Consider the following 25588-nt stretch of genomic DNA (forward strand, 5'->3'; position numbering starts at 1 on the left):
CCGGCCCCCCTTTGGGGCTGCACGTGCTCTGCAGCTGGAGCCGGCCCCCCTCATGGGGCTGCATGTGCTCTGAAGCTGGAGCCGGCCCCCCCTCGTGGGGCTGCACGTGCTCTGAAGCTGGAGCCGGCCCCCCCTCGTGGGGCTGCACGTGCTCTGCAGCTGGAGCCGGCCCCCCTTGTGGGGCTGCACGTGCTCTGCAGCTGGAGCCACCCCCACCCCTGGGGCTGCAAGTGCTCTTCAGCTGGAGCCGGTCCCCCGCTCGTTGGGCTACGCGTGCTCTGCAGCTGGAGGTCGGGGGAGGAGGGGGTACAATGGCCCCCTCTGGGGCTGCACGTGCTCTGCAGCTGGAGCCGGCCCCCCTCTGGGGCTGCACGTGCTCTGCAGCTGGAGCCGTCCCCCCTCGTGGGGCTGCACGTGCTCTGCAGCTGGAGGTCTGGGGGAGGAGGGGGTTGTGAAAGCTTTTCTAGCTGCAGAAAGGGAAGTGAAGCCATGTGATGCTGCGAGGAAGGAGGAAGCCGCGCAGCCTCAAGCACAGTGTGACGCCTGCTCTGAGCTCACCACACACTGGGCCACGCCCCACTGCTCTGGGAACAAGGAACACTTGAATGTCGAGAGAGCTTTGTACCACGCCTGAAGCCACCTTTGACGACTGGCAAGGGAGCCAATTGTAGGCAGAAGAGGCAGGTAAGCAGGGCTGACCTGACAGGTCAATGCAGGGCAGAAGAGGCAGGTACGCAGGGCTGACCTGACAGGTCAATGTATGGCAGAAGAGGCAGGGAAGCAGGGCTGACCTGACAGGTCAATGCATGGCAGAAGAGGCAGGTAAGCAGGGCTGACCTGACAGGTCAATGTATGGCAGAAGAGGCAGGTAAGCAGGGCTGACCTGACAGCTCAATGTATGGCAGGAGAGGCAGGTAAGCAGGGCTGACTTGACAGGTCAATGTATGGCAGAAGAGGCAGGGAAGCAGGGCTGACCTGACAGGTCAATGCATGGCAGAAGAGGCAGGTAAGCAGGGCTGACCTGACAGGTCAATGCATGGCAGAAGAGGCAGGTAAGCAGGGCTGACCTGACAGGTCAATGCATGGCAGAAGAGGCAGGTAAGCAGGGCTGACCTGACAGGTCAATGTATGACAGAAGAGGTAGGTAAGCAGGGCTGCACCGACCTGACAGGTCAATGTATGGCAGAAGAGGCAGGTAAGCAGGGCTGCACTGGCCTGACAGCTCAATGTATGGCAGAAGAGACAGGTAAGCAGGGCTGACCTGACCTGACAGGTCACTGTATGGCAGAAGAGGCAGGTAAGCAGGGCTGCACTGGCCTGACAGCTCAATGTATGGCAGAAGAGGCAGGTAAGCAGGGCTGACCTGACCTGACAGGTCAATGTATGGCAGAAGAGGCAGGTAAGCAGGGCTGCACTGGCCTGACAGGTCAATGTATGGCAGAAGTGGCAGGTAAGCAGGGCACTCCTGACAGCTCAATGTATGGCAGAAGAGGCAGGTAAGCAGGGCTGCACTGGCCTGACAGCTCAATGTATGGCAGAAGAGGCAGGTAAGCAGGGCTGACCTGACCTGACAGGTCAATGTATGGCAGAAGAGGCAGGTAAGCAGGGCTGCACTGACCTGACAGGTCAATGTATGGCAGAAGAGGCAGGTAAGCAGGGCTGCACTGGCCTGACAGGTCAATGTATGGCAGAAGAGGCAGGTAAGCAGGGCTGACCTGACCTGACAGGTCAATGTATGGCAGAAGAGGCAGGTAAGCAGGGCTGCACTGACCTGACAGGTCAATGTATGGCAGAAGAGGCAGGTAAGCAGAGCTGCACTGGCCTGACAGGTCGATGTATGGCAGAAGAGGCAGGTAAGCAGGACTGCACTGGCCTGACTGATCAATGTATGGCAGAAGAGGCAGGTAAGCAGGGCTGCACTGACCTGACAGGTCAATGTATGTATGGCAGAAGAGGCAGGTAAGCAGGGCTGACCTGGGCTGACAGGTCAATGTATGGCAGAAGAGGCATGTAATCAGGGCTGACCTGACAGCTCAATGTATGGCACAATAGGCAGGTAAGCAGGGCTGCACTGGCCTGTACTGCCGTCTGGCAGTGCCTGTAGAGCTGAGCTGACCTGACAGGTCAATGTATGGCAGAAGAGGCAGGTAAGCAGGGCTGCACTGACCTGACAAGTCAATGTATGGCAGAAGAGGTAGGTTAGCAGTGCTGCACTGGCCTGTACTGCCGTCTGGCAGTGCCTGTAGAGCTGACCTGATACGTAAAAATGTATGGCAGAAGAGGCAGGTAAGCAGGGCTGCACTGACCTGACAAGTCAATGTATGGCAGAAGAGGTAGGTTAGCAGTGCTGCACTGGCCTGTACTGCCGTCTGGCAGTGCCTGTAGAGCTGACCTGATAGGTCAATGTATGGCAGAAGAGGCATGTAATCAGGGCTGACCTGACAGCTCAATGTATGGCACAATAGGCAGGTAAGCAGGGCTGCACTGGCCTGTACTGCCGTCTGGCAGTGCCTGTAGAGCTGAGCTGACCTGCCAGGTCAATGTATGGCAGAAGAGGCAGGTAAGCAGAGCTGCACTGGCCTGACAGGTCGATGTATGGCAGAAGAGGCAGGTAAGCAGGACTGCACTGGCCTGACTGATCAATGTATGGCAGAAGAGGCAGGTAAGCAGGGCTGCACTGACCTGACAGGTCAATGTATGTATGGCAGAAGAGGCAGGTAAGCAGGGCTGACCTGGGCTGACAGGTCAATGTATGGCAGAAGAGGCATGTAATCAGGGCTGACCTGACAGCTCAATGTATGGCACAATAGGCAGGTAAGCAGGGCTGCACTGGCCTGTACTGCCGTCTGGCAGTGCCTGTAGAGCTGAGCTGACCTGACAGGTCAATGTATGGCAGAAGAGGCAGGTAAGCAGGGCTGCACTGACCTGACAAGTCAATGTATGGCAGAAGAGGTAGGTTAGCAGTGCTGCACTGGCCTGTACTGCCGTCTGGCAGTGCCTGTAGAGCTGACCTGATACGTAAAAATGTATGGCAGAAGAGGCAGGTAAGCAGGGCTGCACTGACCTGACAAGTCAATGTATGACAGAAGAGGTAGGTTAGCAGTGCTGCACTGGCCTGTACTGCCGTCTGGCAGTGCCTGTAGAGCTGACCTGATAGGTCAATGTATGGCAGAAGAGGCAGGTAAGCAGAGCTGCACTGGCCTGACAGCTCAATGTATGGCAGAAGAGGCAGGTAAGCAGGGCTGCACTGACCTGACAGGTCAATGTATGGCAGAAGAGGCAGGTAAGCAGGGCTGCACTGACCTGACAGGTCAATGTATGGCAGAAGAGGCAGGTAAGCAGAGCTGCACTGGCTTGACAGGTCAATGTATGGCAGAAGAGGCAGGTAAGCAGGGCTGCACTGACCTGACAGGTCAATGTATGGCAGAAGAGGCAGGTAAGCAGTGCTGCACTGGCCTGTACTGCCGTCTGGCAGCTGCCTCTGTGTGCCAATTGACTTGTATTCGTGATATTGAATAGTTTTGCTGTGCTTGAGGGGGTCCAGGATGTCGTGCAGGTGGTGATCCATTCATTGTAGTTCTTGATGTCTTCCATTAGGTTACTGATGTGCGTGAGGGGGTCGGTGCAGGTGGTGATCCATTCATTGAAGTTCTTGATGTCTTCTGTTAGGTTGCTGCTGTGCTTAAGGGGTCCAGGGAGTAGGTACAGGTGGTGATCCATTCATTGAAGTTCTTGATGTCTTCCGTTAGGTTGCTGCTGTGCTTGAGGGGTCCAGGGCGTTGGTGCAGCTGGTGATACATTCATTGACGTTCTTGATGTCTTCCATTAGGTTGCTGACGTGCTTGAGGGGGTCCAGGTTGTCGGTGCAGGTGGTGATCCATTCATTGCAGTTCTTGATGTCTTCGGTTAGGTTACTGATGTGTGTGAGGGGGTCCAGGGTGTCGGTGCAGGTGGTGATCCATTCATTGAAGTTCTTGATGTCTTCTGTTAGGTTGCCTCTGTGTTTGAGGGTCCAGGGAGTAGGTACAGGTGGTGATCTATTCATTGCAGTTCTTGATGTCTTCCGTTAAGTTGCTGCTGTGCAAGAGGGGGTCCAGGATGTCAGTGCAGCTGGTGATCCATTCATTGAAGTTCTTGAAGTCTTGCGTCAGGTTGCTGCTGTGCTTGAGGGGGTCCAGGGTGTCGGTGCAGGTGGTGATCCATTCATTGCAGTTCTTGATGTTTTTTATTAGGTTGCTGCTGGTATGCTTGAGGGGGCAGGGTGTTGCTGCGGATGGTGATCCATTCATAGCAGTTCTTGATGTCTTCCGTTAGGTTGCTGCTGTACGTGAGGGGGTCCAGGGTGTCGGTGCAGGTGGTGCTCCGTTCAATGTATTATTTGATGTCTTCTATTAGGTTGCTGCTCTGCGTGAGGGGGTCCAGGGTGTTGGTAGAGGTGGTGATTCATTCATTGTAGATCTTGATGTCTTCCGTTAGGTTGTTGCTGTGCTTGAGGGGGTGCAGGGTGTCGGTGCAGGTGGTGATCCATTCATAGAATTTCTTGATGTCTTCCTGTAGGTTGCTGCTGTGCTTGAGGGGATCCAGGGTGTCGGTGCAGGTGGTGATCCATTCATTGAAGTTCTTGGTGTCTTCCGTTACGTTGTTCCTGGTATGCTTGAGGGGGCAAGGGTGTTGCTGTGGGTGGTGATCCACTCATAGCAGTTCTTGATGTCTTGCGTTAGGTTGCTACTCTGCGTGAGGGGGTCCAGGGTGCTGGTGCAGGTGGTGATCCATTCATTGTAGATCTTGATGTCTTCCGTTAGGTTGCTGCTGGTATGCTTGAGGGGCGCCAGTGTGTTGGTGCAGGTCGTGATCCACTCATTGCATTTCTTGATGTCTTCTGTTAGGTTGCTGCTGTGCTCGAGGGGTCCATGGTGTCAGTGCAGGTGGTGATCTATTCATTTAAATTCTTGATGTCTTCCGCTACGTTGTTGCTGTGCTTGAGAGGTTCCAGGGTGTCGGTGCTGGTGGGGATCCATTCATTGCAGTCTTGATGTCTTCCGTTAGGTTGCTGTTATGCGTGAGCGGGTCCAGGGTGTCGGTGCAGGTGGAGATCCATTCATTGCAGTTCTTGATGTCTTCCGTTAGGTTGCTGCTGTGCTTAAGGGTGTCCAGGGTGTCGATGCAGGTGGTGATCCATTCATTGCAGTTCTTTATGTCTTCCGTTAGGTTGCTGCTGTGCGTGAGGGGTTCCAGGGGGTTGGTGCAGGTGGTGATCCATTCATTGCAATACTTGATGTCTTCCTTTAGGTTGCTGATGCGCGTGAGGGGGTCCAGGATGTCGGTGCAGGGGCTGATCCATCATTGCAGTTCTTGATGTCTTCTGTTAGGTTGTTGGTATCCTTGAGGGGGCCCAGGGTGTTGGTGCTGGTGGTGATCCATTCATTGTAGTTCTTGATGTCTTCCGTTAGGTTGCTGCTGATATGCTTGGAGGGTCCAGGGTGTCGGTGCAGGTGCAGGTGGTGATCCATTCATTGCAGTTCTTGATGTCTTCCATTAGGTTGCTGCTGTGCTTGAGGGGGTCCAGGGTTTCGGTGCAGGTGGTGGTCCATTCATTGCAGTTCTTGAAGTCTTCCGTTAGGTTGTTGGTGTCGTGGGGGTGAGCTTTGCATTATACACGATGTTAAGTTAGCATGGCTTATTAGAAGTTTAAATGCCATTTTTCCTTTTTTGCTTTGCTTTGCACATGGCACGCAATGGTGCTATTGTTTAGAGAAGTATGAGTATTTTCACTACACACAAGAATAACTTGTTTTTATGCACATCCACACAGTCTCATGAGTTTAGTCTATACAGTTAGTGCCGCGACAGTCAAGGTCGTCTTGAACACCGTGTCTGTTGTTCAGAATGATCAGCACACGTTCTAGACATAACACACAGGCAGCTGTGGCTAGCCCTGATACTGGCGCGTTTAATAATGCACTGTGCAGGCATGATCACACACACTTGGAGAACATTCGCAAGCTGGGAGCTTGTGCAGAACTCAATGTGATCCACTTCTGCTGATACCTGAGGTATGGGGCCGTCCATGTAAGCCTATGAGACCTTTTATAGATATAAAATAATCTACTTGCAAGGGAGGGCGAAATATAGGTATATTTCAGACCTGTTTCCACATTGCATTATAATACGCTTTCTCCCTTTGTATTTTATGGAGTAATAACTATGCTGACAACCTTGTTGCTAATAGTATGTTTATTTGTACTTGCTAAGATGCTGCACCTGAGATCACAGCGTTAGAAATAAATATTTCAAACTTGCATGTGTCTCCTTTACTCCATGTTTTGGACTGGTATGAGAGTGTGACAAAAGAGTGTTCTTGTTTTCCACAACTCCTAAGGTACCCTAAGTTGCCTGTTCTGGGTGGTCTAATCATTGGTATTTTTGCTATAGGAGAAGAGCCAATGAGACACTGATGCTAGTTTGCTAAGGGGATGTTGGGCCCTAAGGTGAGTTTTGGCACACCCTAATTCACTAAGGTTCTACGCCTCTTTTGCACAGTTCTGTGTAGGAGCGGAATCCCTGCTACAAGGGGTCCAGGTTGTTGGTGCAGGTGGTGATCCATTCATTGAAGTTCTTGATGTCTTCCGTTAGGTTGCTGCTGCGCATGAGGGGGTCCAGGGTGTTGTTGCATGTGGTGCTCCATTCATTGCAGTTCTTGATGTCTTACGTTAGGTTGCTGCTGTGCTTGGAGGGTCCAGGGTGTTGGTGCAGGTGGTGATCCATGCATTGCAGTTCCTGATGTCTTCTGTTAGGTTGATGCTATGCTTGAGGGGGTCCAATGTGTCGGTGCACGTAGTGATCCATTCATTGCGTTTCTTGATCTCTTGCGTTAGCTTGCTGTTGTGCGTAAGGGGTATTACAAAGTAGACTTGTAGATTTGGATGAATAAGTATTTATTTAAGTTACATAGAGCAGTCCCTAGGCATGTCTGCATCTGCATCAACTGCCTTCATCCTCTGAGCAGCTCCTCAGAAGATTCTTAGATAACATGGTAACCATCACTAGGTAACATCCACAATAAGGATGCTGGGATACAACACATCTCCCCTTCTTAAATTTAATAAACAATTTATACAGAAAATTACACTTGTTTTTCAAATATAACATTTAACTAATGAATACATGAAAAATGGATAGTAAACAATGTAACATATTGTACACCTATCTATGAATAAATGTGCACTGAATAAGCTACTAACATTCGTAATCATCTTGCCACTTTGGACGTTTCTTAATGCGTGGTACTCTGTTTATTGCAGGCACTTTTTCATTTTTCCCACTTGATGTTCTGCCTTCTGGTTTTCCTTTCAAAATAGGTCTCACCACAGAATTGCACAATGTGACACTACGAACATTCCAATTCTTTCCATCCGAAAACCATACATTACTTCCCTTCATCCTGACAATGCTTTTAGGTTTTGACCACTTTGACATTAGAGACCCATGGGTGGTGAATACCTTAGTTCTTATCCAATCACCAACAGCGAACTCTCTTCTTTCCCTTTTTAATTTGTCATTATGTCTCTTAGTGTATTTATCTTGATGTTCACGAACCCTGTCCATCAAACCCTTCTTGTCTAGGCAATATGTACTTCCTTTAAGCTTCCACGCTGGAGACACTCTGGTACCTGCCTGCCTTCCCTTTAAAAGCATGAAAGGAGATTCCTTGGTGACCGAATGGGGTGTAGACCTATAGCTCCCTAACATCTCCTTCACGGCTTCCCTGCAATCACCCCCACTGCTCACACACAACTGAACACAATCCTTCAATACTCGGTTAAACCTCTCGACTAAACCATTCTCCCTAGGATTCTAGACTGCTATGGTGTGGTGTACGATACCCATCTTGGATAAATACCTTTCAAACACTTCCGCCGTGAATTGTGGTCCATTATCAGTGACAAGTGTGTTTGGACACCCTTCTCAGCGGAAAATTTGATCGCAAAATTCAATGACATTAGACGCCTTAATCTCCTCAGAAAAAGCCACCTCAGGCCATTTAGAGTGATTATCTATCATCACAAGTGCAAACTTATTCATTATACCTTTTTAACTAAATGGCCCACAAATATCCATCGCTACTCTTTCCCATGGTTTATCAGGAAATTTGGTAGGAACAATAGGAGACTCCTCAACCCGATGGGACTTGTCGCTACACAAGCACTCCAGGCAATCCAGTACGCATTCCTCTACATCTTTGTCCAAACCCGGCCACCAAAATGTCATCCTTGCTCTTCTCTTCTTCCACGACATTCCATTATGCCCTTCATGCAACAACTCAAGTAATCTGGCACGTAAACCGCTTGGTACTGCCAATCTACCATCTCTGTGGATAATTTTGTCTTCAACAGATAACTCTGACCAAACCGTCCAATATTCGCCAATTTTGTTTCTCAAATCCACACTGGAATTAGTAGGCACACTAAGATGTTGCATGAGTTCCACTAGAATGGCACCCTCCTCCACTGCAGCCTTCCACTTACTTTCCGTGATGACTACATTGCATGACTCAGAGACACTAGCCAGCACATACTCATCACCAATATAATTATCATCACCTACACACTGTAACGGTAGCCTTGACAGGCATTCAGCACTAATGTTGCGTATACCTGATACATAATTCAAAGTAAAATCATATCCTTGTAGACTAAACACCCACTTGGCTATCCTGGGTGTGGCCTTCCCTGCGCCCTTAGTTGTAAAAATATCAATGAACGGTCTGTGGTCCGATCTGACCTTGAAATGCGTTCTCCAAACGTAATTCTTAAAGTGATCAACGCCCCACCAAGACGCAAGGGCTTCCTTTTCGATGACTGAATATGTTGACTTTGCACCCTTCAATGTACATGATGCAAATGCCACTACCCGCTCTTGACCCAGGTGTTTCTGCATAAGTACTGCCCCCAAACCATACGCGCTTGCATCCACTACTACAATGCTAGGATCTGCTGGAGAAGTGTGGCTCACTGGTTAGAGGAGGCAGACCTGGAAGCAGAGGTCAGCCCAGGACCAGTGTTCAATTCCTGGCTCGGCGGGGTCTTGAGTCCTAAAATGTCCATGGACTCGACAATTCTCGCTCCGGTGCCTAATCGATTCATGGGTTCACACTCTGCAACTCTGGGCAATAGATTGCTTAACCTCCACAACGGCCCTCGCGGCGGGATGCCTGGCTTTCACCTTGCGGATACCCTGCCGGGGTTATCTCACAGGGAAATACCAGGACGGGTTCCCTAAGCAAGCGCTTAGAAACCAGTGGTGATTTGCGCTATACAAATCCATGTACATTTACATCTAATGGATTAAAGGGTCTTAAAGCCACAGCCTTCAAAATCTGTTCCTTTATCGTTTCGAATGCTTTCTGACACTCGTCCGTCCATGCAAATGTATTCCCTTTTTTCATTTACACTCTTAGGACATATACTTTATCAGCAAAATGCTGAAAAAATTTCGAATAAAATTCCGCCAACACAAGAAACGAGCGTATTTGTTCCTTGTCTTGGGGAGACAGTGCATTAGCGATGGCATTCAATAATTTTTTCTTTGTTTGAACTCTCGTTTTTGATAACGTGTGCCCTAAATATTCAATTTCTTCGACTCCAAACTGGCACTTGTCCATTACTACTGTTAATCCTGCATTCTGCAATTTGTTAAGCGTTTGATCTAAAATCATGTCATGTTCCTCCTTGTTCTCACCCCACACCAACACATAATCTTGAAATACTAGGACTTTGTGTGATTTCTCCAATATTTTGCACATTACTCTCTGGAATACAGCAGAGGCAGACGCCAGTCCAAATGACATCCGCACAAATCTAAACACCCCCTCTGGTGTTATGAACGATGTGAGGTGCTTCGATGCAGGGTGTAGACGCACTTGGTGATATGCACACGAGAGGTCTATTAAAGAAAAATACGCTGCATTGGTAACTGAGGACACCATCTCATTAATATGTGGCAGAGGATAGCGATCGACTAAGATGTTACGATTGAGGTCTCTTAAGTCGATGCACATGCGCAAATTTCCATCCGATTTGCATGCTAAACCTATGGGACTAAGCCACTCTGATGATTCGATTGGTTCAATCAATTGTGCCTCGCACAACCTCTGCAGTTCCTTCGATTTTTCTCTCAGTGCAAACAGGACATTCCTTGCCTTGTGCACACATGGAATGTAATTTGGTTTAAGGGCAATGCGATGCTCAAATTTGGTTAAGCACCCTATTTCACTTCTAAATAACCTAGGATATTTTAAACTTCACTTGTCTTTCTATGAATTCTCTGTTACTAGCACTTGATCAGGATGATTCGGATCCAATTTCATCCCTAACATTTTTTGTTCGTGCCACCCAAGCAAGGTTCTTCCATTTTCTACTACATAGACTTTGCTAGTTGCTTCCATATTCTTGTGAGATAGTTTGCAATTAAAAAAAAAAACTATCAAGGGTAACTTGACCCCACAACAACCCACAGGTTCAATGTCTGGGGAATTCAGCTTGCATTTACCAATTTTTATCCATGCATCCTTGTCCATGACCGTGTATGGCGAGCACGAATCCGCCCACACTAGGATTTTAGTACCATTGATGCCCAGCATACACTTAGGAGGGTTGTATCCTTCATGAATTTAATTCATTTCATCATCAGAGATCACACACACATCTACCATTTCTCTTTCATCAGAAAACTCCTCTTCACTGTCCTCTTGTATGGCATGTACAGTACGCCGTAAATAGTATCAAAAAGGGGGAGTGAAGAGGTGGGGCTCAACGGCACCTAGGTGGGCGCATCCTCCTCTCCTGTAAGTACGGGTTATCAAAAAGGTCCACCTCAGACTGAGTTACTGTGTGTCCAGATGTTCTTGGAATACACAGTATGTGTTAAAATACCCCTCACACACAAAAGGGCCCTTGGTGTCATGCTTCATCATCGGGGTCTTCCCGCCTCGCTGCGGGACGGGGCGTGCTACGACAAGCGACTACGCTGGAGCACCTTACTTTTGTGGGTGCTATGTGAGTGTATTGGAGTGAGTGTCAGTAGGGTCAGGGGTGATATAAAGAGTGATGTTAAAATAATACCTGGCCTTGTGGTAGAATTTTTTTTTAATAGTCACAGGCTGGTATAGTTAAAAAGAGTGGATCGGAGAGATAAAGCTAGTTACTGGGCTTACTCTCCTGTGCGGGTCAACATGTTTTGGGGCGCTATCCCCCTTTGTCAGGACCGGGGTCAGATCTCCCTGTCACTCACTAATGTTTTACCACAAGATAGTGTATGTACAATGGTGTGAGATAAATCTATCAAGGCAGGTGGTCCTTGAATGTATCTCTTTGGCTTTAAAAAAGAATTTCTTTATGTACGAAGACACGTACTATCTACAAAAACACGGCACGAGCATGGGGAGCACCTGCGCCCCTAGTTTGGCAGGCCTGTATGTGCACCACTTAGAGCCAACAAAAATCCTCAGCGTACAAAACCCCTACCGGGACCACGTGGTGACATGGAAACGGTACATCGACGATGTGCTGGTCATCTGGAGGGGGGACCAAGACTCAGTTACCCATTTCATGGCCTGGTTGAACCAACAAGACAGGTTCTTAAAATTTACACATACAACTTCTAAGGAGAACCTTGTATTTCTTGATCTGAATATCTACCCTAGTGAGGGTAAATTACAGAGTAACATCCGTTTCATTTCATAAGGCTTTATTTGGAACAAAGAGCAAAGTCCATTAAAGCACATTAAAAAGAAAAACATTTTAGACAATTTCCAATGTTAAAAACAAGATATACAGGCAAGTGGTTGAATAAATAATTTAAAAACTCATACTTTTCCTTGCATTGATTGCTTTAAGAAGGAAGGTAGCCGTGAAAAAACAAACATCGGGATGATGCAAATTAAAGAGCAATTTCATGGAGTCGTTTACAGTCCTGACTCCAAACTTCACAAAAATAGGTTTTAAATAAACAATTCGTAAATACCTATACATTTGACACAACAGAAGAAAGTGCATAGTGCTTTGTACTGAGGTATTGTCACATGGACAAGGACCAACTGGGTGTTTGTTCTGGAAAGGGAAAGCCACCAATTTGTGGGCAATCCCAATCCTTAATCTTGTTAGGACAAACCGATGTGATGCTCTAGTCACTTGGGTCAAATAAGGTTGATAGCCCACAAATTCATTTAAGCCATTATAGGACACACAGGTGGATAGGTTGCCACTATTACCAAGCCGCCTCTCAGAAAGAAAATTCAAGAAGGACTTCTTCATTTCGGATTTGGATAAATCAGAGGCCCCGTAATTGTCTAATTTGATATCGAGGCCATAGATCACTTGGAAGCTATCTAGATTGTATTTAATCCATGGGATCTTTAAATGGTTATCCATAGAGAGGCAGTCATTGATGATGGCTCTACTTAGAGATGTTTAATCTTTCATCCAGATCGATCGCCATAACATAAGGGGTCTAAGGAGAATCAAATCGGTAAGATGTTGAATGCCGAGTTCTCTATGTACTAGTTCATTGGAGGCAGATTTAGTCTTTTTAAAAAGACGTTCTCCTCCACTTGTAGGCTCCCGGCCGGAGCAAAGCCCCAAACCCCGGCACCATACAAAGCAGTAGAGAGACATCTAGACTGGAATATTTTAAGCATTTCTTTAATCCGCCTATCCCCTAGTTTCGTGGCTAATGTAAACACTCCATGCGCACTCTTCACCATCTTGGCCCTCACATTTTTATGCTCGCTAGTCCAGCTGCAATTGTTAGAAAACGTGATACCCAGATATGAAAAGTTTTCAATTTGTTGAACCTTATGTCCATCGATAAAATAAGAAGATGACTTCCTTTTACGCCTCTGTCCACATTCCATGATATAAGTCTTGGATTTGTTAATCACACGCTTTCTCCCTTTTATAAACTGTGAAAAGCCATCCATCAGGGTGCATGACAATAAAACGGCGTCATCCGCGTAAAGTAATACCAGGACGTCGACATCGTTAATTTTAGGGGCATCTGCTGCAATGGTTTTTAGGACGGAATCCACTTCATTAATAAAAAGGGTAAAGAGCAAGGGGGCGAGAACACACCCTTGTCTAATACCCCGCCCAATCCTAAACTTAGTTGAACACTCACCATGGGTACCGTATCGTACACAAGTACGTAGTTTGGCATAAAGGCGTGCTAAAAAATAAACAATACCCTCCGGTGCCCCCATTTCAATCAGCTTGGCCTAAAGAATTGCGTGGTCCACCAAGTCGAAAGCACTGCTCAATTCTGCAAAGCAGAGATAAATAGTGCCCGATCAACAGTTCGAGATTTAGACACTGTTCGATCGTCCCCCGCCCCTTTCTGAACCCAAATTGACATTCTGCCAGAATGCCATTGGCCTCTACCCATTCTTCCAGCCTGACCAGAAGCACCCTACTCATAACTTTTACTGAAGAATCTAGCAAGGAGATCGGGCGGTAATTCTTCACATCCCCCCGGTCTCCTTTCTTGTAAATAGGAACTATGATTGATTCTTCCCAAGTAGGGGGCACCCCATTATAAACTTCTGCATTAAAATTTTTAGCTAAAATAGGGCCCCATAGCTCTGGTACTAATTTATAAATATCGATAGGCACCCCGTCCGGGCCCTTTGCTGGCCCTGATGCTATCTAAAACTTCAGTGACAGTAATGTCCAAAGGGACGATGGGCCAACTGTCCTCTTCATGACCCATAGCTTTATCTGAATCACAAATACTAGACAAATGAGAGATCCAAGTTTCCCTGTTAACCTTGGATGTTAATTCTGGAACCTTCTCATCTTTAAGGAACAGACAATTCACTGTGGCCCAAAACAAGGTACAATTATTAGTTTCGGCTGCCTGAGCCAAATTATCCCAGGACTCCTGCTGAAGTTACAATTTCCTTCTTTTTAGGGTAACCCTGTAGCTAGCTCTAAGTTTAAAAACCAGGTTCTTATCTCTAGGTTTGGATGCCAGTGCCCTTTTTAGTTCTTTGAGCGCAGAAGTACATGCTTGGTCAAACCACCCCCATAGGAGGTCTGACTTGCGCTTAACTGAAGTAGTAAGCTTGCAATCAATGACAAAGTTAATTCAAATAAAATGCCGAATTATTTCGGTAGTGACGTCAATATCTTCAAGAATCTCAGTGATTTCAGATAAGCAGCTATTTATAATAAAATCAGACGTCATTTCTGCTTTATCCCCTTTCCATCTTAGTCTTGTCCCATTAGGTCTATAGGGTTCAATATTCTCAATAAGCCCCATACTAGATATCCTATTCTCTTTCCAGAGAAAGTCCTCTATAGTTAGACAGTTATGGTCGCTGAGCAAAATGTCAACGACTTTAGGGGCCAAAGTCCAGGGCACAAGGATGGAGGAAATACAAATAAAATCAATCACAGTGTTGGCCCCCCGACCTGTAAAAGTGGGGATTGTCTCACCTACATCATTTTTCTCAATGGCCAAAATATCCATGTCATATGATGCTAAGAGATTGTTCAGAGACTCCCCATACTGATTGTGTTGGAAATGGTGATCTCCGTCTCCATAGCGATTGACCACCCCACATGTATTAAGGTTAGAGAGGGGGCAGACCGACGTATTAAAATCCCCTGCCAAAAGCAAATCAAAAACAACATTGAAGCCCATTGTTATGTCTTTCAGGGCGCTTGCTAAAGCGTTAACCACCTGTACCCTGGTACTGCCAAAAATATTATTGTAGAAATTAATTAAAAGAATGTTTCTACCCTCCTTCTGGGAGAGCCATAAAATCTGGGAATGTGCCCCAACCAGTACATGTTTTTTAACAATTAAGGGGATTTTGACAGAAATCAAAACCAAGAGCCCTCCTTTAGCTCTACCGGAGGTAGATACCGTAGCAGGTAATTGATATGAGACAAATCCATTATAACCTTTAAAATCTTTCCACCATGTTTCCTGGAAACAGATGATATAAAAAAGGGCCATAAATTCTGACCACCCCAGGCAATCAGATTTGGACGTTAAACCCGGGATATTCCAGCTAGCATATGGCAACTAGAAAATCCAGTTGCCATATTGATACAATGATTACCCCGTAAACTGGTTATGGACGGGTGAATGATGCTTTGACTATCATCTTCCGGCAATTCCTCGTTACATCCCCCTAATTCACCCTCTATACTGGCTATCGTACAGTCTGCATGAGTCAGAGTTTCTTTAACTACAGGCCCTGAAATTGTTACAACGGGTCCTACTCCTGGTAATACGAAATCCTCACAGGATAAGGAGGAAGCCAGACCATTATCCAGTCAATCGCTAGAGTCTTCCTTTCAGGCTCCACTGGACGAATTAAAACACACACACGGTGTTTACTTTCAATTAACAGCTCTCTTCCCTGCAGGGTCCACTGCACGAGTTAAGACACATATAGTGTTTACTTTCACTTAACAGCTCTCTTCCCTTCAGGCTCCACTTAACGAGTTAAGACGCACACGGTGTTTACTTTCAATTAACAGCTCTTTTCCCTTCAGGCTCCACTGGACGAGTTAAGACACGCACGGTGTTTAGTTTCAATTAATAGCTCTCTTCCCTTCAGGCTCCACTGGATGAGTTAATACACACACCGTGTTTACTTTCACTTAACAGCTCTCTTCCCTTCAGGCTCCACTGCACGAGTTAAGACGCACACGGTGTTTACTTTCAATTAACAGCTCTTTTCCCTTCAGGCTCCACTGGACGAGTTAAGACACGCACGGTGTTTAGTTTCAATTAATAGCTCTCTTCCCTTCAGGCTCCACTGGATGAGTTAATACACACACCGTGTTTACTTTCAATTAACAGCTCTCTTCCCTTCAGGATCCACTGCACAAGTTAAGACACACAAGGTGTTTACTTTCAATTAACAGCTCTCTTCCCTTCAGGCTCCACTGGACGAGTTAAGACACGCACGGTGTTTACTTTCAATTAATAGTTCTCTTCCCTTCAGGCTCCACTGGATGAGTTAAGACACACACGGTGTTTACTTTCAATTAACAGCTCTCTTCCCTTCAGGCTCCGCTGCACGAGTTAAGACACACACAGTGTTGACTTTCAATTAACAGCTCTCTTCCCTTCAGGCTCCGCTGCACGAGTTAAGACACACACGGTGTTTACTTTCACTTAACAGCTCTCTTCCCTTCAGGCTCCGCTGCACGAGTTAAGACACGCACGGTGTTTACTTTCAATTAACAGCTCTCTTCCCTTCAGGCTCCACTGCACGATTTAAGACACACACGGTGTTTACTTTCAATTAACAGCTCTCTTCCCTTCAGGGTCCACTGCACGAGTTAAGACACACATGGTGTTTACTTTCACTTAACAGCTCTCTTCCCTTCAGGCTCCACTGCACGAGCTGAAATACAAGAGCTGCCTAATTCGATTCCTTCACTTGACTCTGCTGCATGTTTACTTTTCAATTAACAGCTTCGAAACACAGGCGCTGCCAAACTCGCACTGAAGACAAAGTTTATTTTCAATTCAACACTTACTCAGCTTCCATTTGCAATTAATTCATGCTGAGCCACACATGTCGTAGGCTTTGCTTATCTTTAAATAAAGCTTCTTTCGCCTTCACGCTTGTAAGATGATTGTTTCTTCACACTTGACTGCACACTTTGCTTTTAAAGTATAGTTTCTCTTTGGCGCGAATTATCCCTTCACGGTTGGCTGCACACACAGAGCTAAAACGATTCAAAAAGGGGGGTGGTGATGGACAGAGTATCTGAATTAAGCAGAACACTCCTACCCAGTCAAAAGATCAGGGCTTGATCCATTACCGTTTTTTAGCTCACTGCACCATCCCAGTTCAGAACCTGGCTACATGCAAATTAGTCTGGCCCTGGCCCAGTGCATCATGGGAACAGGGCAGACCAAACTACCAAGCCAATTCTTTACTGGAAAGGAAACAAGCTTCCGGGGACCGGTTTCTGGCATTGCAGCTGTCTTCGGCCCGGCTTGCTTGAATCCTGATGGTGCAGTGAGCAAGGGACTCACATCTGAGCATACCCTTCCACACTAGTGGTGGCTAAAACGATTCAAAAAGGGGGGTGGTGATGGACAGAGTATCTGAATTAAGCAGAACACTCCTACCCAGTCAAAAGATCAGGGCTTGATCCATCACCATTTTTTAGCTCACTGCACCATCCCAGTTCAGAACCTGGCTACATGCAAATTAGCCCAGTGCATCATGGGAACAGGGCAGACCAAACTACCAAGCCAATTCTTTACTGGAAAGGAAACAAGCTTCCGGGGACCGGTTTCTGGCATTGCAGCCGTCTTCGGCCCGGCTTGCTTGAATCCTGATGGTGCAGTGAGCAAGGGACTCACATCTGAGCATACCCTTCCACACTAGTGGTGGCTAAAACGATTCAAAAAGGGGGGTGGTGATGGACAGAGTATCTGAATTAAGCAGAACACTCCTACCCAGTCAAAAGATCAGGGCTTGATCCATCACCGTTTTTTAGCTCACTGAACCATCCCAGTTCAGAACCTGGCTACATGCAAATTAGTCTGGCCCTGGCCCAGTGCATCATGGGAACAGGGCAGACCAAACTACCAAGCCAATTCTTTACTGGAAAGGAAACAAGCTTCTGGGGACCGGTTTCTGGCATTGCAGCCATCTTCGGCCCGGCTTGCTTGAATCCTGATGGTGCAGTGAGCAAGGGACTCACATCTGAGCATACCCTTCCACACTAGTGGTGGCTAAAACGATTCAAAAAGGTGGGTGGTGATGGACAGAGTATCTGAATTAAGCAGTACACTCCTACCCAGTCAAAAGATCAGGGCTTTTCACCGTTTTTTAGCTCACGCTTGTAGCCGTATTTATATTAATAAAAACATATAGAAAATATTTGTCAATACATCATAAAACAATTCATATTGTAAGAATAAAACTAAATATTATGGATGTACAAAATAAGGAAAAGGGATTCTTGTCTTTTGTTCATCACAGGTGGAGAAGGCATTCAGGATTAATAATTTCCAAGGAATACATCTTCAAAAAGAAAAGCAGATATAAGCTGGTGTTGCATTTAGCGCCCTTACCTGATGTCCTTCTTCGTCTACCGCATTACTGCCTGAAAGGTAAGGGAGAAAAAGTTAGCCTGAGAGCAGCATTTTACACAGGGAGAAGTTTTATATTTGTCCACTGCTCGCCCCATAATGATGTACACAGCATTGGTAACTCCTAGCAATATCCATGACCCCTTCTCAGTTTGCCTTGTTTGTCGGATGCAAAACCCGGACTGATCTTTTTTTCCATGTCCAATCACTTAGTTTTACTGAACTGCGTGTTAACCCAAGGGAAGCACTGAGGGCAGCGCCTTGATGCACTGGTGGTCTGAGCGCTGCGTGTTTAACCACAAGGTGCACTGAGCGCAATCACTGGGTGCAGCTAGTGCAGCGTGAGTGACAAATGGAGTGCACTGAGCGCTGCCTGTTAGACACAGGGGGTCCACTGAACGCAGCGTATTTAACACAAGGCGTGCACCAAGCGCTGCGTTTTTGACACGGGGAGCTCTGGGCGCTGTGTCTTGAACTCACGAGGTGCACTGAAAGCAAGAGTTTAACACACTGAACGGTGCATGGTTAACACACGGGTGCACTGAGCGTGGCTTGTTTAAAATATGGGTTTACTGCGTGGTTAACACACGGCGTGCACCAAGCTCTGCGTGTTTGACAAGGGGATCTCTGGGCGCTGTGTGTTGAACGTCACAAACTACATTGAGAGGAATATGTTTATATATCCAGAAATGCTTGTCTCAAGACAAAAAGTGGCGTTTGTGGGTAACTGCATTTTTTATCTAGCGGTAATGCAAGTGGTATAGAACTTAAACATCTATTTTAGAGATTGGTGTAATTGATAGGGTGTTTATTATGGTAGATGTATTTTAATGCCCATTGACGATACTGCTTTGGTAAAAGCGCAGCAAAAGATACTAGTATAATTATAATAACTGGTGTTTATTCCAACCAACAAGCGCCTACAAAGAATACATATGGCCACACAACGATAACTATCCTGAGTTACAATTTGTAAAAATCAACAGTGATGAACAGTGTCGACAGTGTTTGCTTTATCTCCACACGCTGTTGTTTGAATGCATTTGTAATGCTGCAGCTGCACGTTTGCTTTGCCATTAACAGCAAAGCTAACAAGCATTGGCATAGCTAATAGGTCTCGCCTTTGGGACCTTATGAGTGTATAACCATGCAACAGTTGATGTTGTTGCACCAAGGATATTGTACTGTATAACTAAACATAACTTAAAGGTCCCAAAGGCGAGACCTATTGGCTATGCGACCTATGATCCTGCTCGCAGGCAGGTCGCTCCCCACGCTGCTGCACGGCTCTGCCTGCATTGTTTTTGCCTAATCTTGTATTTTTCCCCTCTGCCTAACTTGCTTTCTTGCCCAGACTTGTTTTTATTCCCCTGTGCCTGTACTTGATTTCTTGCCCAGACTTGTTTTTATTCCCCTGTGCCTGTACTTGCTTTCTTGCCCAGACTTGTTTTTATTCCCCTGTGCCTGAACTTGCTCTCTTGCCCAGACTTGTTTTTTTTCCTCTGTGCCTGTACTTGTTTCCTTGCCTAAACTTGTTCCTTCCGGTGCCCAGTTCTCCCGCGGCCCCTGCCCATTTTTCCCACCATTGCCTCCCTGCGGCCCCACCCACCTGCAATCCCATTCACCGCCCTACTCCCACCTCCCAGCTGCTCCTCCCTCCCACATCCCCTCATATGGAAGCCGCTACGTGGCCACGTAGCGGCTGCGCTCAGCGGGGGCGCCGCTGGCGCACCTACGGCTAGCCCGTCTGTGCCCGTCCGCACCTGGACCGCGCCCAGCGCCAGAACCCCTGGCCCCCGCACCCCCACCGCACCCGACCCAGACTCAGCTACGATGCCGACTCCCTCCATGCTCTCAACACCGGCCGAGACCAACGCTGCAACCAAGCCGCCCCAAAACACACCCACGGACCCTTCTCCTGCTGCAGCTACAGATTCACCTGCGACAGAACCATCAAACCACCAAGAGCCAGACCCAACCTCCTCCGCAGCATACTCCTCAACACCCGCTCCGCACGCAAACACGCCATCGAGCTCTGGGACCTGCTCGACACCACAGGCCCGGACGTAGCCTTCCTGACCGAGACGTGGTGGAACAACTCCTCTGCACCAGACATCGCCGTAGCCATCCCAGACGGATACAAGATCACTCGCAGGGACCACGCCAACGGCATCGGAGGAGGAATAGCCATCGTCCACAAGTCCACCCTCAAGGTCACCACCCATGCAGACGACTCCCTCAACTCCGCCGAACACCTGCACTTCCGGATCCACACCGACCCCAACACCACCCTCAGAGTAACTCACATCTACAGACCTGCTTCAGCGACTCCATCTCCGACCTCGCCAGCACCCACGCACTCGTCTCCACGGACTACATCCTCCTCGGGGACCTGAACTTCCACAACAAGAACAACAACGACGCCAACTCCTCTACGCTGATCGGCACCCTCGCCAACCTCGGCCTCAGACAACTCGTCACCGCGCCCACCCACACCGCCGGCCACACGCTGGACGTCATCTTCTCCACAAGCACCCACGTCACCTTCTACCACACAACCGAATCCCACTGGACCGACCACCGCTGCATTCACTTCTGCTTCAAAAAACCAACCATGCACCATCGCATCCAACAGCTGGCTCGCCGCTGCTGGAGCAAAGTCACCGAAGATCTGCTGATCACCACTCTCTCCAAGAACACACCCACCGACCCCACCAACCCAGACGCCGCAACCCGCAACCTCAGATAGTGGATCAACGACTGTGCCAACACCCTCGCCCCACTGAAGAAACCCTCCAACAACCACGCCAGCAAGAGAGCCACCTGGTTCACCGACGAGCTCCTGGCCTCCAAGCGCGCACGCCGGAAACTGGAGAAGAAATGTCTCCACGAACGCACACCGGACAACCACGCAGCCCTCAAGGACGCCACCCGCAGACACCACCACCTCATCAGATCAGAGAAGAGATCCTCCTTCAAAGACCGCCTGGATAACAACGCACACGACAGCAAAGCGCTCTTCCGCATTGTAAAAGAACTCTCCAACCCCAGCGCCAACAGCAACGACATCCCGCCCTCCCAGGAACTGTGCGACTCGCTGGCCATCTTCTTCCACCGCAAGATCGCCGACATCCACGAAAGCTTCAACACCATGACCGACCCGACCACGCCAGACTCCACCCCTCTCCCGAACACCAACAGCACCAACCGCCTGACCTCCTGGTCCAACGTCAGCAACGTCGAGACACGCAAGGTCATGAACTCCATCCACTCAGGATCACCGACAGACCCGTGCCCACACCACATATTTAACAAGGCAGACGCAGCCATCACACCCCAACTACGGAAGATCATCAACATCTCCTTCGAAACAGCGGCATTCCCGCAAAGCTGGAAGCACGCCAAAATCAACGCCCGCCTCAAAAAGCCCAAGCCAGACCCCAAGGACCTCAAGAACTTCCGGCCCATCTCCCTGCTCCCGTTCCAGGAAAGGTCATCGAGAAAATCATCAACATGCAACTGACCCGCCACCTCGAAGACAACAACATCCTGGACCCGTCCCAATCAGGTTTCAGATGAAACCACAGCACCGAGACAGCCCTCATCTCCGCCACAGATGACATCAGGCACCAATTAGACAAATGCGAAACATCTGCCCTCATCCTCCTGGACCTCTCGGCCGCCTTCGACACGGTCTGCCATCGCACTCTAAAAACATGCCTCCAAGAAGCCGGTATCCAAGAGAAAGCCCTCGACTGGACCACATCCTTCCTCTCCGACAGATCCCAGAGCGTCCGCCTCCCACCGCTCCAATCCAAAGCCACGGACATCATCTGCGGTATCCCCCAGGGCTCCTCCCTCAGCCCGACGCTGTTCAACATCTACATGGCCCCCCTCGCACAAGTGGCCCGGCACCACAACCTCAACATCATCTCCTATGCTGACGACACTCAGCTCTTCCTCTCCCTCACCAAGGACCCACGCACCGCCAAAACCAACATCCACAACGGAATGAAGGCCATCGCCGACTGGATGAGGAGCAGCCGTCTGAAACTGAACTCAGACAAGACAGAGGTCCTCATCCTCGGACCCAACCCCTCAGCCTGGGACGATTCCTGCTGGCCAACCCTCTAGGGACAGCACCGACACCCACCGACCTCGCACGCAATCTTGGATTCATCCTCGACTCCTCCCTCTCCATGTCTAAACAGGTCAACGCTGTCTCCTCCTCCTTCTACAACACCCTCCGCATGCTCCGCAGGATCTACAAGTGGATCCCGACCAAAACAAGAAGAACGGTGACACAGGCCCTTGTCAGCAGCAGGCTGGACTATGGCAACGCACTCTATGCCGGAATCCCAGCCAAACACCTACGACGACTACAGCGCATCCAAAATGCCTCCGCCTGACCGATCATCAACGTCCCCCGCCGCAACCTCATCACCCCCCACCTGAGAAACCTACACTGGCTCCCCGTCGACAAGAGGATCACCTTCAAACTCTTCATCCACGCACACAAAGCACTCCAGACCGCCGGACCCGCCTACCTGAACAGCAGACTCAGCTTCCACACCCCTTGCCGCCACTCTGATCCACCAGCCTTGCCCTCACCACCGTCCCCCGCATCCAACGAACCACCTCAGGCGGCAAATCCTTCTCCTACCTCACCGCCAAGGCCAGGAACACCCTTCCTACTCACTTACGGCAGACTGAAGACCTACTCGCCTTCAGAAGACTCCTCAAGACCTGACTCTTCGAACAGTAGTGAAGCTTCCGCCCCCCCTCCCCCCTCAGCGCCTTGAGACCCTCACGGATAAATAGCACGCTCTACAAATAGATTTTATTGATTGATTGATTGATATGCCAATGCTTGTTAACAAGAATCGAAGTGATTTACTTAACAGTAAACCTTACGCATAGCAGGACAATCTCAATCTCTTTTCTATGCAGTAATTCATGTATCACAGTGGAAGTTTAATTTATTCTCAGTGTTTCACCAGTCCTCGCGCCAGACGATTAATTAAAAAACACGCCTTCCTTCAAATCGCAGATGCATATTTTCTTTAATTAACACGATGGCAGCCGCTGGTGCTATCAAGGCACAGTCATCACACACTTATCACTAACCTCAAATCCACTTCTTTATATCAGGTTCCCAGGTGATTTCCACGAACCAGCAACTCCAAGCACTACACATCAAATGCTTCTGGATTTGAATACTTCTTTCGCCAGGGGTTGTCCAACTCAAAATAACCAGTAGTTATAATTCTGTCATCTTCTTCTCCAGCCCATCCTCGTCGCCCTTATTACAAAGTAGACTTGTAGATTAAGATGAATAATGTATTTATTTAAGTTACATGGAGCAGTCCCATGGCATGTCTTCATCTGCATCAACTGCCTTCATCCTCTGAGCAGCTCCTCAGAACATTCTAAGATGGCATGGTAACCATCACTAGGCAACATCCACAACGTGGATGCTGGGATACAACACTTGGGGATCCCTGACTTTATGTACTCGAGGACAATTAACCAGATTCAAACATTATCAACTTTCTGCTTGGTGGGCTAGGCAACATTGGGAGGAGCAGATGGATGATGCCTGGCTAATTCAAGCGATGAAAACGGGGAATATCAATAAAGAAGTGGCCTTGTGGTATCCAGCCCTGATTAAAGCTGAAGATGATATGAATCAGGATATCCAAAAGCTTTGGCGTAATGATGTGGAAAATATTAATCTGAGTGAGGCTTGGTTGGGCTCTTTGCATTGCTTCGAGAGACAGTTAAACCTGCGTATCTCAAGCGTAACTATCTTTTCACCCTTTATCGGGTCTACTGGTCCCCTGCAAAATTGAAAAAATGTTCCTGAGTATGTTTGTTCAAGATGCCAAGATCCCCTAGCAAATGACTGTCATATGTTTTAACTTGCCCAGTGATTACCAAATTTTGAAGGGGCATATGTGAATTTTTGACGGATGTAACAGACATTCAGATAGAAGTAACATTGGTACTTATTTTTTTGCGGACTAGGCCAAGATAGCATTTTGGCTTCAAATAAAATGGCCACTAGATTCATGTTTTATGTCATTTTATTGGGTAGACGAGAGATCTGTAAAGCTTGAAAATCGGCTGTTCCACCCCATTTCTCTGAGTGTAAAAACAACATCATACGTACAAGTCAACTAGATATGTCGTGTGACCCTAGAGGTCAAGAGAAGGTGTGGGCTATGTTGGTTGACGGGTGTCAGAGGAACGGGATCCAATGATTAAGTCAATAAGTAGCTGTTGGGGTATACAACCTTTACCACGCAACTTTTACCACGACCTACCTTTACCACGCAACTTTTACAACGCAGGACCCTTTACCACGCATACCATTACAACGCTGGTATTTACAACGCAGGTACCTTTACAACGCATACCATTACAACGTAAGTATTGGTAAGTATATAATTTTATTTAAAATATTTTAGGTTTGGGTTTTGGGTAAATGGGTATTTTTAGGGTTCAGGGTCAGTTTTCAGTTTTTGTGTAAATGGGTATTTTTAGGGTTCAGGGTCAGTTTTCAGTTTTTGGGTAAAGGGGTATTTTTAGGGTTCAGGGTCAGTTTTCAGTTTTTGGGTACAGGGGTATTTTTAGGGTTCAGGGTCAGTTTTCAGTTTTTGGGGTACAGGGGTATTTTTAGGGTTCAGGGTCAGTTTTCAGTTTTTGGGTACAGGGGTATTTTTAGGGTTCAGGGTCAGTTTTCAGTTTTTGGGGTACAGGGGTATTTTTAGGGTTCAGGGTCAGTTTTTCAGTTTTTGGGGTACAGGGGTATTTTTAGGGTTCAGGGTCAGTTTTCAGTTTTTGGGGTACAGGGGTATTTTTAGGGTTCAGGGCTGGGTTTGGGTTTTGGGGTTCAGGGGTATTTTTAGGTTTTAGGGCTGGGTTTGGGTTTTGGGGTACAGGGGTATTTTTAACATATATATTTAAAAATTAATAAATAAATATTAATATAAATAATTAAAATATTAAATATTAAAATAATAATTTATTAATTAAAAAAAATATTATTAATAATTAAATTATTTTACCATATTATTTACTTACCTATACTTACGTTGTAATGGTATGCGTTGTAATAGTACCTGCGTTGTAAATACCAGCGTTGTAATGGTATGCGTGGTAAAGGGTCCTGCGTTGTAAAAAATGCGTGGTAATGGTCTGCGTGGTAAAAGAACGCGTGGTAACGTCATATATCCAGCTGTTGGTTCCGGTCCCCCTCATCGGCATGCTATGCGTGTGAGGGGCAGGAGTGGAAGCAGCTGGATTTCTTGTGTGGAAAGACTCTATTCCCATCCGGCCCTCAGTAAGGGAAAGGGAGTATTGCCAACTAGTCAATTGGCAGAATGAGGACCAAAAAAAAACCAAATCCTTCTACCTCCACATCGACCCCAGGCCACCAGAAATAAATTCTTATCCT

The 25588-nt window shown here is 47.6% G+C and overlaps 1 protein-coding gene across 1 annotated transcript in view; it reads left to right on the top strand.

Moving 5' to 3' along the window:
* The first annotated feature begins 602 nt into the window (after positions 1–602).
* LOC144805435 (uncharacterized) overlaps positions 603–25588 on the top strand; it is a 194102-nt gene continuing 169116 nt past the window's right edge. Inside the window, exons 1-2 of the mRNA XM_078671991.1 lie at positions 603–684; positions 18020–18150. The gene's annotated coding sequence lies outside the window, so the exon portion shown is untranslated. The remainder of the gene's footprint in view (positions 685–18019; positions 18151–25588) is intronic.

This window comes from Lissotriton helveticus, chromosome 1_2, assembly GCF_964261635.1.
Source record: "Lissotriton helveticus chromosome 1_2, aLisHel1.1, whole genome shotgun sequence".
Lineage (NCBI taxonomy): Eukaryota > Metazoa > Chordata > Amphibia > Caudata > Salamandridae > Lissotriton > Lissotriton helveticus.